This window comes from Castanea sativa, chromosome 5, assembly GCF_040712315.1.
Source record: "Castanea sativa cultivar Marrone di Chiusa Pesio chromosome 5, ASM4071231v1".
Lineage (NCBI taxonomy): Eukaryota > Viridiplantae > Streptophyta > Magnoliopsida > Fagales > Fagaceae > Castanea > Castanea sativa.
In genome coordinates, this window is record NC_134017.1 from 59736138 (window position 1) to 59749150 (window position 13013).

Here is a 13013-nt window from a genome sequence, read left to right on the forward strand (position 1 = left end):
CTCAATCCTTCTGACTTTGTGTTTCTGCAGTTGTTCAATTATTATTCGGTGAAACACATCATCTCAGCACCATTTAAGCCCCTTGGTGACGAAACTTGTGGAACGTAATTATTACACAAGCCTAGAAAGCAAATATATATACTATATACTATATAAAAAGAGTCAATAGGCTTAGGAATAGTTTTTGGTTTAGTCAAGTTCTTGGACTCATTCTAATGCCACTAAAAAACCTTTCATAGTTATTCAAGGCATTTGGTCAATTGGTGAGATGGATTTTTTTTTCTTCTTAAGTACACCAATTTGTTTTTGTTTGTTCTATATTATATTATCTATATATATAAAAAGAGTGAATGACTTGAAGCTATAGTATTTTTGGTTTGTTCAACTTGCACTATTTCACCAACTGCTTTTTTTTTTTTTTTTTGAATGCATAAAGTTATGGTAGTTGTGCGACCTTATTTTTGGTTTGTTCAATTCACAATGTTTCATAAAATACTAAAATATTAACATAACAAATTGACACAATATTTTCACAATTGTTGAGATATTAATTTCTTATATGTCAAAATAAAATATCACTAGCCTTATCATATGTGCTTCACGCGTGCGATAAGGCTTTTTTTTTAGTGATCCTATTTTGTAGCCAAAAAAAAAAAACCTGTGTTTTTATTTCTTATATATAACATTTATTTTGAGAACCTAATTTATAAGTGGATAAAGCAATTTGAAAATCAACAAGAGAGTGACTCTATTTTTTTGACAATGTTTGAGTGAAAGTTAAAGTTGAATTTTTATCGAATTATCCTTTAATTTTGTCTCTACTTAAACATTGCGGTGTAGGGGTTTTTTTTTAACCAAAAAAAGAGGATCTCAAACAGGGGAAGCCTCTTAAATAGTAGTATAGATATTGGAACCAATCACAACTAAAATAAATTTTTTGTGTGAAAAAAGTGCTATATCCACAACATTTTTTATAACATTTTCATAACAAACCATAGGTAGTAAATTGTTATTGACTCTAATTTAAACTTGCTAATGAAATTACTTTTTTTCTCACCAATAACAACTTGTAATAACCTACTACTTATAATTTGTTATGAAAATATCGTGGACATAACATTTCTTTTGTGAAAATTTTAAGATATCTTGTTCTCGTCACAATATTTTAAAACTGCTAAGCTATTAATTCTTTACAAGTCAAAATAAAATATAAAAAGAGTCAATAGGCTTAGGAATAGTGTTAGGAATAGTGTTTTGGTTTAGTCAAGTTTTTTTGCTTATTCTAATGCTACTAAAAATCCTTCTATACTTATTTAAGGCATTTGGCCAATCTGGTGAGATGAATTTTTTTTTCTTTTCAAGTACACCAATTTGTTTCTGTTTTGTTTTATATTATATTATCTATATATAAAAAGAGCGAATGCCTTAAAGCTACAGTATTTTTGGTTTGTTCAACTTGCACTATTTCACCAACTACTTTTTTTTTTGAATGCGTAAAGTTACAGCAATTTTGCTACATTATTTTTGGTTTGTTCAATTTGTAATGTTCCATAAAATAATAAAATATTAACGCGACAAATTGACACAATATTTTTACAATTGTTGAGGTGTTAATTTCTTATAAGTTAAAATAAAATAATAAAATATCATATTAGAACCAACAACAACTAAAAATAAAGTTATTATGCAAAAAAGTGCTACATCCACAACATTTTTCACAACACTTTCATAACAAATCATGTGGTAAATTGTTATTGGTTCTAATCTAAACTTTCTAATAAAATTACTTTTTTGTCTACCAATAACAACTTACTACTTACAATGTGTTATGAAAATGTCATGGACATAACATTTCTTTTGTAAAAATTTTAAGACATTTTGTTGTTATCACAATATTTTTAAAAATACTGAACTATCAATTCTTTATAAGTCAAAACCTATATATAAAAAGAGCCAATCCTTATTGCTACAGTTTTTTTTTTTGTTTATTCGACATGTATTGTTCACTGGCCCTTTTTTTTTCTTCTCATAACATCGCCAGTTGAACTTTTTTTTTTAAATTTATTTATAATTATAGACAAGAACTATTAGAGCCCATTTGTTATTGTTGTTTAAACAAGAGTTTTCAGTATTTAAACAACATTATATGTATTTTCATACATTTTTTCACCTACATGTATTTCCAAAAAAATACAAACAACGCTACTAGAAATCTCTTACCAAACGGGCCCTTAGTTACCCGAATTATATATAACTAGCCTCAAAGCATGTGTTCATGCGTGTGCTCAAAGGTTCTTTTATTTTTTTTGGGTAAAATTTAATAATTTGCATCAATTATAATTTTAATATTTGGTACAAACGCATAACACTCATAACACCCTTAGTATTTCTGTGATTGAAAAATGTAGTAATCCAATATTATAATAAATGCAAATTATTAAATTTTACCCAAAAGATGGTAACTTTTTAACGTGGTTTCTAAAATAAAATATAAAAAAAACTTTTTAGTGTGGGTTTTTAAAAAAATGATAATGTTTTCGGCCAATTAAAAAAATAAAGAAAGAGAAAAGTTTAAACATGAAGTTTGTTTCTGAATAAGTGGGTTAGTGGGAGAGTAATCCTATTTTGTAGGTAATGTTTTAGTGGAAGTTAAAGATGTATTAATACTTTGTTGTCTTTTGGGGTCCATTTGGTTGGGAGAATGGAATAGTTAGAGGATAGAAAATAGAGAGAGGATGGAAAGTGGGAGGATAGAAAAGTTTTTAATTTTCCTCAGTTGTGTTTGGTTGAAAGGGCGGCAAAAATAGAGGGATGGAAAATTTTTTGGTTTGGTTGAAAATAAGATTTGTATAAATTTACCATCATGTCCCTCTTAAATAAAAGAGAAAGTAATACATTATACTTTTTTAAAAAATTGTGTATAGATGAAAGTGGACATTTAAAAAAAAAAAATAGCATAAGAAATCATCCAAAAGTATTTTCTTAAAAAATAATAAAAATAAAAATTAAGAGAAAAAAAGAAAGAAAAGAAGAACCCACCACCTAACCAAACAAAAGAAAAAAATAAATAAAAAACCAATGTTACAGTGGAAAGTCAAAAGAGAAAAGTGGAAAAGTTAAAAAAAAAAAAAAACTAATGTTACCGTGGGAAAAAAAAAATCTCACTTTTCACTCCAATTTTCTCTCCAATTTGGAGATATTGTGTTTTGAAGGGGGAAGAGAGAAAACTTGTGGGCGTCACTACTTTTCTCTCCCCCTCCCCCTCTCAACCAAATAGTAGAAAATTCCAATTTTCACCCTATTTTTCCTCCCTATTTTTCATCCTCCCTGTTTTCACTCTAACCAGACACAGTCTTAGTTCTGTCTCTACTTAAACCTAGGGAAATAGAGCTATTTTGGAAAAAAAATCTAGTCCAAACAGGAGAAGCTCGTTAAATAATAGTACAAATAAGTTAGTAACACAACAAATTGTCACAATATTTTCACAATTATTGAGGTGTTAATTTCTTGTAAGTCAAAATAAAATATAATACTAGAATCAACTATTAATAAAAATAAAGGTATTGTGAAAAAAAAAAAAGTGATACATCAACAACATTTTTCACAACACTTTCTATATATAAAAATAGTGAATGAGAAAAGTTACGGTAGCTTTGCTACAATAATTTTGGTTTGTTCAACTTTCACTATTTCGCTGGCCAATTCTTTTTTTTTTTTTTTTTGTGAATGGGTAAAGCTATAGTAGATTTACTATATTATTTTTGGTTTGTCCAATTTGCACTATTTCACATCATAATAAAATATTAACACAACAAATTGGCACAATATTTTTATAATTGTTGAGGTGTTAATTCTTTATAGATCAAAATAAAGTAATAAAAGATCAAACTAGAACCAACTACAACTAAAAATAAAGAACCAACTACAACTAAAAATAAGGTATTGTGAAAAAATAAGTATTATATCCACAATATTTTTCATAACACTTTCATAACAAGTCATAGGTGGTAAAATTTTATTAATTCTAATTTAAACTTACCAATGAAACTACTTTTTTGCTCACCAATAACAACCTGCAACAACCTATTACTTATGATTTGTTGTGAAAATATCGTGGGCATAACATTTTTTGTGTGTGAAAATGTTAAGATATTTTTGTTGTCACAATATTTTCAAAACTGCTGAGCTGTCAATTTTGCACAAGTCAAAATAAAATATATCAAAATTATAAATGTATGATGAAAATTTTGTGTCATTCTGTTTTGTTTTTAGATTTACAAATTTTTGTTGGCTTAGTCAACTTTGTTGAGCTAAAATTCATCGTTTCACGTTCAATTTTCTTGGGTTGACTTTTTATATATATTTTTCCTTTACGCATCAATTTAAGTAAAAACACATAGTTTTATATAAAAAAAAAAAAAAAAAAAAAAAAAAACACTTTTCATTCTTCATGTTTGGGATAGTTTATAATTCCTTCTTAAACTTTAAAATTAAGAAATTTTTCCTTTCATATTTTGGAAAATAGCAAATATGTCATTTTGTTATTCCCTCAGTTAAACCCTAATGAAAGTTTATGATTATTAAAATATTTATTGTGTAATGTCTAAAATACTCCTACTAAATATTAATATCCCAAAAATTTTCTTCACATGTTTTGAGTTTTAGATAATAATAATTCTTGGAAAGTTGGAATGATGATATAAAGTGTTTTATTTGTTATCTAAAAAACATTGATTTTCTAGGTTTAAATTTTCGAAACTTATAATTTATCTAATGAAAAATTCAATGACACATGCCTTTTGTTATCTTTTTTTTTCTTAGCAAAACTCAGTTGTTTATTGTTGAAAGATAGCGATATTTGTTACCATTCTTAGAAGTTTTTAGTGAGTGGATATATTGCTTTTAGCAAATAGGTACTAAAAAAACTATTATAATAAAATAGATATTTATATGTTAAATAGTTACCCTATCTTTGTAGTTGATCAAAATTCTTATACAAATGAAATTAACTTTTTTATGACATAATTATCAAAACTTTTAAAATTAATGTCTCTTTTGATCAATGTAAATCTCTATGTACTTTAAAAATCAAATGATTTATATTTTTGTTGTGTGATATAAATAAAATCTAAAATTGACCTTAATCACTACTCTCTTTCCACGGCAAGCATGTGCCTTGCACGTGCTGCTCTAACTAGTGTGTGTGTGTGTGTGTGTGTGTATTATTGTTGCATACATACAACTAGTTGTACACTATGAAACATGTACATTTCAATTAGGGGTACCGTATCTATGTTATACCCGTGTTATATTGGTGTCATACTTACCATTTCATGTTATAATTTTAAAAAATTGTTCATGTTGCTGTGTCGTACCCATACTTGTATCTATACTTGTGTTCGTGTCCCTGCATCTTAGGTTGTACAAACAAATTATAAAGGAAAATGTTGACAAATCTCCTCAAGGTATTGATTTAGGGACTATATTTAGAAACGTTTCATTGGAAAATAATAAAACAATTAATTTTTCTGACAGCTTTTTATATTTCTCATGAAAGTGGTGTACAATAGATTTCCCACTCATTTCTTGTCCTGTTTATTAACCATTACATAAAAACTCCCGTTAACATGACCAAATTATAAAAACTATGTTTTCGAAAATACAATTTTAATTATAACTGAGAATGATGAAAACACAACAACATAGGTATGCAATCTGTACTCACAATGGCTATCACTATTCCTTGGTTTTGTTTTGGGTTCAATGCTTGACACGTGGCCAATACTTCCAAGTTGAACAATAAATTTAATTTGTCATGTCACATGTCCCTATATAGTGCTAAAGCTCCACTGGCCATTGCTACTACTCTAAGATATATTTGAGTGGCAGTGTTTTATATATCTACTTCATTTTTTCATGTAAAATAGGAAGCTCTGAAGATGAAAATGAAAGTGAAGCCACAGTCTTCTTCAAAATTTGCTTATGGTTATTGTCTCTTGTTCTTCTTCCTAGTATCGTTTGACATCTCAAACGCCCAAACTGCAACCACAGACCCTTCCGAAGGTACTACTCTCTCTCTCTCTCTCTCTCTCTCTCTCTCTATATATATATATATATATATATATATATTTTGTAATAAACTTTTCATTTCATTTCAACATACTGATGATATGAACCTCTCAAATCTGTATAAATTGTAATAAACCAAATCTGTATAGAGTCGGCTTAATATGAAATTGCTGTAAAGCAAGCACATCACATGGGGTTTAATTTAAACGTTGGCAAAGCCAAATCTGTCCATTTTTATTCCTAGCTTTGTATGAGATATTAAGAGATTTTAGCGAGGACTCACTCATACGGAGAAGCTCGTAGTACATAAATTAACACACTTAAGTTCTCCCTCTTTTTCTCGCCTCTATTAGTGTTTCTACTTTCTAGCATGAAGTTTTGTTAGGACAATGAGTTATTTTCACTTCAAAATAAAACTTGCAGTTTTTAAGACATCAAATTTTTTTTCAAAATATAATTACTTTTGCACTAATAAATTGATGAATAAATCCATCCAAACACACTAATTACATTATATATTCTTAATCTTTATTTTATTTTACTTCATATATGTATCTTAACCAAGAAACGTGACATCTTCATGAGATGTGCTAGAGATTGATAGTTTTAACTTTTAATTTGATTGATATATTTTGGTGCGAACTTGATATCACATCTTCAATTATTTGTTACTTTAATTGCATCAACTTTTTTCTTTTCTCAAAACCTCCGTGCAAAATGTGTCAATATATATGTTATGACTTTATTAATTTACCAAAATGTATTAATTAGTTTTAAATTGAATGAAGTTTATTATAACTTTTGGAGGACAAAGTGTATGAAATCATAAGGATATAAACGATCACTTTTCTTTTTTGTAGTCACTACAAAAATCATACTAATTAACTGAGGAATTTTGCACTAAATGGAATTTTACAAGATTTTAGCCCATATGTTGAGATTTTTAAATTCTTCTTTCACTACAGACAATGCTTAATTATTTCGGGATTGAAATACCTAGCTATTGAAAAATTAAAATATGAAACCTCATTTCATAGATGTTTATTTATTTATTTTCTTCCCGGTTAAACAATTCATTCTACGTTCAAAAAGTGAATGTTGATTTGAAAAATCTCATTAAGCATTTTGAACAAAATTCAAAGCAAATTTATTCTTTGTCATCACCACCAACGCCAATGCATTGACAAGGCTTCCTCTATCGCATCACATTGGAACTATTTGAGTATGATAGTCAAAACTTTAAAAGGATGGCATTGACATTTGTGACAACACATGACCAAAAAATGAAAAAAGGTACTACTATAGTACCGAATGCAATTTTTATCAAAGGCGGCGTGTTTACTCAAACTTTGTTATTGTTAATTTCGTAGTTAAGACTTTAACAATAAAGTAGCTTGTACTTATCCAAAAATATTAATAAGGGGAAATTATAGTAAACCAACCTGTGGTTTTGTCCATTTTCACTTTGTCTACCTGTGGTTTAAAACTTAACACTTTGCCCATTGAAGGTTACTTCCATTAGAGCTCTGTTACCCACCTCTATGAAAACGAAGGTTAAATATGTATTTTTGCACCATTTTTATGTCTCTCTCCTCCCAAAACATAAAACACATAAAAATTTAAGAGAAAACAATATCAACATGTGCTATTGGTAAAAAATTATTATGCAATTTCTTAGAACTTCAACTTGTATTTGAACTTATCATCTCAACCACAAACAAACTAATTATACATCTGAAAGCATGATAAAGCCATATGAGAAAAATTGGATAAAAAAAAAAAAAAAAAAAAAATCCTAATCTAACTCAATAACGTTAAAAAAAAAAAAAAAAAATCAAATCTCCTACTCCTCATGTCCAAAAACTAGAAACCCAGAAAAGTTCAAAAACTAGAAACTCAGAACTAGCACTACAAACACCATTAGAACTCACAACTGCCACACCCAAAGTCCACAATCATTGCCCCACAAGTTCCCTGATTCGCCCTGATTTCCCCCAAATTTTTCCGAGCAAAACAACACCCAATTGCTTGAATATGAGGTCATCGATTTCACGGCGGCAATGGTGACCTCGATGGAACAGCCGTTGAAGAATCGAGAGTCATTGTTGGAGTGTAAGTAGAGGGATTTCTATAGCATTTTGGTGGCGTTGATGAAGCGAGAAGAGGAGCAGCAGCGAGTCGAGTTACAACAGAGGAAAGATGGGCTTGTCGCGAAGAATCGGCTGATGGGTTTGGAGGAAACTCAGTACGGCATTAATGAGTTTGACCACCACCAACGATGGTGACCTTGATTTCACGACGTTTAGACAGTGCTTTTTGAATTTTAGCGTGAGAGATAAGAGAGATATTTTCTTTTAGTGTGTTATAGAGACATTTTGTGCTTCGGTTATGGGGTTTAGTGTGTTACAGAGATATTAAAAAAAGGTCCCAATGTAGACCTTTTTAATGGTTCATCATAAACAATCCTATCTTTCTTGCCTTCTTCCTTTCTTGATTATTTTTCAAAGGAATTTCAGAAGAGGACTAGTAATTTGCATAGAGACACAAAACCCCATAACCCAAGATCTTTCAAAAAAATTCAAACCCTAAATTTTTGATTCGTGTTATGCTATGTTTTGATGGTAAAAGTTGTTTTTTAGTGAAAAAGCCAAAGGTGGATAACAGAGCCCTAATGGAAGTAACCTTAGGTGAGGAAAGTGTTAAGTTTTAAATCACGAGTAGGCAAAGTGAAAGCAAGGCAAACCACAAATGGATTTACTATAAATTCTCCTATTAATAATATTAATAATAACTTAAGTAGCTTCTATTTTAAATTAAGAATAAAGTAACTTCCTTTAAATTATTAGTTATAATGTACATGGGGGGGGGGTCGAAATAGTTTTCTATAGTTATGAGAGTTTTAAAAGAAAGAACAATTTTTTTTTTCTAAATGTAGCAAAAGAAACAAAAAAAAGGGGTCATTAAAATCATTTTATATTTCAAAAAAAAAAAAACTCTAACAAATAAATCTATTATTATTTTTTAAATTTTAAAAAAATAGAAATATATGAATTGAGTGAAACTCAAAATGAAAAAAAAATTGATAATTCATAATCAAATGATTAACTAATTGTCCATTAAAATTTAATCTATGAATTGGGAAACTTATTCCTTGACAAAATAATAAAATGAAAGATATGATGAATATAGAACAAACATAGTCATAAATCAAATAGAAACAACTAAAAAAGGTAATAGAATAATATTTATAACTCTAGAGAGAAAAATTAACCCTAGACACATCCCTTTCACACCCAAATCTACATACATTCAAATCTACATTTTCCTTATGTGTCAAGTCTTAATTAGATTTCTCTTAATTAGGTTTTCGGTCCCAAAAAAAAAGTCATAATTAGATTTCAGTAAACAATTTATGGAGAATAGAGAGAGATTGCTTCGTTTATTTATTTGTTTTGGAGATAGATAAATAGTAGGAGAGGGAAAGGAAATCACAGACATAACTTAAGGGATGGATGATATTACTCATTAATAGTGCACTATCACTTGATAGGAGACTTTTAAAACTGTTGTTTTGGTGAAATGTTTAACGTGCTTTAGCCTTAAGGATTATCCACAATAGATCTTGGGCTACATAGGGAAAAAAAAAAAAGGTGTACTGGGCCTTGGCCATCTATAATCATACACGGGATTTAGGCCTTCGGCTACATAACAATCTAATCCCCAAAAATATAAGAGAAAAGATCTTGGGCCTTGGCCATATATTATATACTGGATTTGGTCAGGTCCTTTTGCAAGAAATTTTGAAATTGAAATTTGTTTTTATTATTATTATTATTATTATTATTATTATTATTATTATTTATTTACATCAAAGTGTATTTTGGAATCTGGAACGTCTTTATATTTTGGTTATATCATTTGAGTATGTGATAGTGATGTGATGATATTGAGAGTTGTGTTACAGTGAGGGCATTGAACTCAATATTCCAACAATGGGATGCACAAACAATGGCATTGCGGAACATTAGTGGAAACCCTTGTAGCGGAACTGTCATAAATAATACTGATTTGGAGGACCCAATGAATAACCCATTTATCAAATGTGACTGTACCTACAGCAATGGTACCATCTGCCATATTACACAATTGTATGCCTCTCCCTCTCTCTCTCTCTCTCTCTCTCTCTCTCTCATAATAATAGGACATTAAAAGAGAATAAATACTAGTTTGCATTTTATCACCGAATTCCTTCCATAATCTATTCTCAAGTTCTAAGATTCACTCTAGCCTTAGGTCTAAACAAGTGGCAAGGTTTGGACATGTGTTTTCATCGTATCAGTTCAGAGTGCACTGGACCTAAGTTATGTCTGAATATATTACCTTCTTGTGCCTTTTTCTCTAATCCTAACTTCCATTTACGGACAGTTAACAGTCATTTGTTAGAGTACTAGTACAACCAAAGAAATGGACTCCATATCCATTCAAGACTCACATGTATGGCTAGTTCAGAATTAAGATTTACTCAAACTCTAATAGTAGATTGTAGAATATATTTTCTCTTTCCGTGTCCATTTGGCAAAGATTATTTTTCCCAACTTATTTTACTATTTAGCTTATATTTATTACTATTTATGGATTTTACTGCACTTTTTGATACTATTCATGAGTTTCACTATACTATTTCAGCTAATTTTTACCTTTATCTACAGTACTTTTAGCAAAAAAATTTTAATTTTAGCAAAATAAGCGTATCCCAAATAGACCCTCAACGTTGACCCCTTGAGATATATTCAACTCCCTTAGAGAGGCCATGAAAAAATGTTTGGTTGTCATCGCCCATCAATAATGTTACACCTCAAGAGATTCACACTCAACATTGGAGAGTGGAGACATGTCTCCTAAGTCCTAACAGATACATAGTGCCCTACTTTCATTCCTCATTTCTTCTTAGGCCCAACCCTCCTCCTTAGTATTGTAAGGATTTAATTCACATTTTACCTCCAGTTTAAACTTTTGTGGGACAAATGGTATTTTACTATGGTCTTAGAATGGATACACTTGAATTTGAGTTTGGTTTCACTCTACTTTCCATTTAAAAGTTATTTAATATGCTGGATCCTATTTATTGAAGGCAATTTTGAGACCATATGTAAGGGGATTTTTTGGCTTATAACAAGTGGCAGAGGGGGAATTTGTGTAATGCCGCAAATTTTATAAATAATAAATGTCTATTCAATCTAAATAATCCATAAAAATATTAAATAAATGTAACTAACAACCTAAAATTTCATCATAATTTTCAGAGCTCTAATTCCACCAAAGATAAAAATCCTTAAAAATAATTCTCTAGTACAATATTCAATACCATAAAAATAATGATGAAATCCTCAGTTTCACAATATAATTTGTAACTATTGTCTTACAAGAATCTCTACTCCAATGATCTCTCAAGTGTATCTATAAGGGAGAATAAAAGGAGGGTGAGAAAACTCAATAAGTGGAATTCACTAGCATTGGGGTGTGGAAACAAACTTTTCAAATAAATAATTCTTACAACAAATTTATAACTTATAACTCATCAATATTTTATCATCAAATATTTTATATATATAAAAAAAAATCTTTTTATTGTGAGCCATCATAATACATATATCAATACCATCATATAAACAATTTCCTAGGCTTTGCTCATGGTCAATGTTTACACCCTGTTGACAAGGTTGTGTTGCCCCCTTTTTAGACTAGAACCTCATTTTCATCCATTTTCTTAAGGATGGCTCCTTTCAAACCTAAAGGTGTACTTTCTTACTAAAGAGCTTCCTTTTTGGATCATCAATAGTATACTCCCTTGCTAAGGAGCTATCAAATGTGCACTGTCCCCTTTTCTAGAATTGTCCCTTGCTAAGGACTAGCTGCAGTATGATTGTCCCTTACTAAAAACTAAACACAATATTGAGCTTTTAATCATGACTTGCCATAGGTTTTCAAAACATATTCAAGATGCTCACAAAAATAATCCATTCATAATTCTAAAAAATATAAGGATATATTCACACAAACAAGTTTAAATAAATTTAGGTTGTCCCACAAGTTTTTCATAAAATGAATAGTCAATGTGCACAATAAACATTTATAAAATATCAATTTATATATAGAATATTAACATATTTCTTTAATATAGAATAATTTAATAATCAACACTATTTTGGAAAAACCCCCCAAAATTAGTAAACACCACTGACCTCTTATTTGCAAAAATATGAAACCAGCCTCCCTTGAATCACAACAAATCAATAGAATTAGAACCTAGCAACACCAAAGATAGGTCTATCGATACACAATTTCCTACATAAAAATCTGCTTTCATGCTTAAACGATTTTATCCTAGATAATACTGATATATCCAAAAATTTTAATTTATTCACTTAAACTATCCAATGCACTTTTAGACTTTGATTAGTTTTTTTTTTTTTTGGAACTATAAAATGTTGCTGCCTAATATGATTTTTCCATTGATATTCAAGAACTTCAATATGGCCGCATGAGGGAAATCTAATCAATCTAAAATTCACGTCCTTTCTTGTCATGTAGCTATATCTATCATTCCTAGTCTAATATAATAATAATAATAATAATTATTATTATTATTATAGGACATCCCTTCCCATAATATAAGGATAAGAGGAGATTGCTGAGATCAGAACATATGCCTAGAGTCCTTTTCCCTTTAATATATTGATAGGTTAGGTTTTATGAACTGATGCCTAATATCCTGTTAGCTACTAAAGTAAATTCATGCACAACTCCTTCCTGCAAGTGTGGGACGATTTCTAGCCATAATCAGTTTTTTTTTTTTTTTTTTAACACGGTGACAATGTTGATTTCCCAAGTCCACACCTAACCCCTATGTTCTGTGTGGCACAAAGATTGATATACATAGAAAT

General features: G+C 29.4%; 1 pseudogene; it reads left to right on the plus strand.

Moving 5' to 3' along the window:
• Positions 1 to 5932: 5932 nt before the first annotated feature.
• LOC142636465 (putative LRR receptor-like serine/threonine-protein kinase At1g56130) overlaps positions 5933 to 13013 on the plus strand; it is a 40381-nt pseudogene continuing 33300 nt past the window's right edge.